We start from the raw sequence: 2,633 nt of genomic DNA on the forward strand, positions 1-2,633 counted from the left end.
TATGGTATGTTGCAGGACCTTAGGAGGTCCTTGGGTCACGTGTTACCCACAAATCTCTGTAAAGGTGATTGACATCCGTTTGGACCAATTAGCGTTAGTCCAGCCCCTGCCCATATAAGGGAGCTGCGTCCAATTTTCAGACTCTTGGGTTGCTGCTCTCGTGGATGCCGGACTAACAGGACGGTGTGGATGCAACTTTCAACGACACGCTAGGCCTCAAAACCTACGGCCTCAGCAGAACCAAAAATCGTGAGTTTTACTCTAATTCCTGCTAATGCTAGCCTGACTACTGGACCGCAACTAATTCTCTAAATCCAGTGGAACAGCGCAATAGTCTAAACTGTTAAAGCTAAAGTCCCAACCATTGTCAATCTCCAAAAGGAAGCTGTTGTATTGATGAGAGACTGTTATGTTGATGAAGTATACAGAAAATCTTCATTAAAGTTAACGCTGTTTACAGAAGCTTTCCGGTTGTGGACAATCCATTATTACTATCTACTTAAACTCAGTATCATCTACCTCCCTATCGTTCCTGGGAAGGGCGGCGGTAGGAAAAGCTTTATTGAGGAGCCATCACCCTGGCGTCACGAATAGCAAGGGTTAACAAGCACCCTTTAATACCCGCACAGCTACACTCCCCATACCCTACATCCCCAGGCTACCCCACATATGTCTATGGAGTAAAGGTCGGATTTAGAAGCTGGCCGGGGAGTTGGGTGGGCGGTGTTGTGCGCTTCACGGATTATAACTGGTCTTAGTATTGCATTTCCGAGACCCAATTCAGTTTTAACTTTTGACACGTGAGGGTAACATGTCAAACGCTGTCCAAATGACAGTGACGCTTTAAATCTCATGGCAACTTCGTATTCCGAGACCTGCCCTCTGCTATAGCGATTGGGATACAGATTTTCCAAAAGTCCCATGCAAGTCTCGTGCTATGAAATGTAATATTTACACTTTAAATTACAAGTCTATCAAGATATGCATTAATTTACAACAGCGATCTTCAAACTGTGAGTGTTGCGAAACTACAACTCCCAGCATGCCCAAACAGCCAAAGGCTGGTTACCATTCAGGACTTCAGAAAAGCCGTGTATTACCCTAGTGCAGTGTTTCCCAACCAGGGTGCCTCCAGCTGTTGCAAAACTACAACTCCCAGCATGCCCAAACAGCCAAAGGCTGGTTACCATTCAGGACTTCAGAAAAGCCGTGTATTACCCTAGTGCAGTGTTTCCCAACCAGGGTGCCTCCAGCTGTTGCAAAACTACAACTCCCAGCATGCCCAAACAGCCAAAGGCTGGTTACCATTCAGGACTTCAGAAAAGCCGTGTATTACCCTAGTGCAGTGTTTCCCAACCAGGGTGCCTCCAGCTGTTGCAAAACTGCAACTCCCAGCATGCCCAAACAGCCAAAGGCTGGTTACCATTCAGGACTTCAGAAAAGCCGTGTATTACCCTAGTGCAGTGTTTCCCAACCAGGGTGCCTCCAGCTGTTGCAAAACTACAACTCCCAGCATGCCCAAACAGCCAAAGGCTGGTTACCATTCAGGACTTCAAAAAAGCCGTGTATTACCCTAGTGCAGTGTTTCCCAACCAGGGTGCCTCCAGCTGTTGCAAAACTACAACTCCCAGCATGCCCAAACAGCCAAAGGCTGGTTACCATTCAGGACTTCAGAAAAGCCGTGTATTACCCTAGTGCAGTGTTTCCCAACCAGGGTGCCTCCAGCTGTTGCAAAACTGCAACTCCCAGCATGCCCAAACAGTCAAAGGCTGGTTACCATTCAGGACTTCAGAAAAGCCGTGTATTACCCTAGTGCAGTGTTTCCCAACCAGGGTGCCTCCAGCTGTAGCAAAACTACAACTCCCAGCATGCCCAAACAGCCAAAGGCTGGTTACCATTCAGGACTTCAGAAAAGCCGTGTATTACCCTAGTGCAGTGTTTCCCAACCAGGGTGCCTCCAGCTGTTGCAAAACTGCAACTCCCAGCATGCCCAAACAGCCAAAGGCTGGTTACCATTCAGGACTTCAGAAAAGCCGTGTATTACCCTAGTGCAGTGTTTTCCAACCAGGGTGCCTCCAGCTGTTGCAAAACTACAACTCCCAGCATGCCCGGACAGCCAAAGGCTGGTTGCCATTCAGGACTTCAGAAAAGCTGTGTATTACACTAGTGCAGTGTTTCCCAACCAGGGTGCCTCCAGCTGTTGCAAAACTACAACTCCCAGCATGCCCGGACAGCCAAAGGCTGGTTGCCATTTATGACTTCAGAAAAGCTGTGTATTACACTAGTGCAGTGTTTCCCAACCAGGGTGCCTCCAGCTGTTGCAAAACTACAACTCCCAGCATTCCCGGACAGCCAAAGGCTGTCCGGGCATGCTGGGAGTTGTAGTTTTGCAACAGCTGGATGCACCCTGTTTGGGAAACACTGCACTAGTGCAAAATAAACGTCTAGTACATAATTGACAGCTGAGGGGACGGCAGAAGAGCCTATAACTTTATTTATAGGATGATCCAAGAGTTTATCAGATTGTGAGGTGGATTATAACAGCCGCCATTTTTCTTCAAATAATCTTCTATTTCATCGCTTTCAGCTCTACACGTGTCTGTAGCGCCTCTAGCGGTAAATGCTATGTGAGA

Source organism: Hyla sarda, chromosome 4 (genome assembly GCF_029499605.1).
Source record: "Hyla sarda isolate aHylSar1 chromosome 4, aHylSar1.hap1, whole genome shotgun sequence".
Taxonomy (NCBI): domain Eukaryota; kingdom Metazoa; phylum Chordata; class Amphibia; order Anura; family Hylidae; genus Hyla; species Hyla sarda.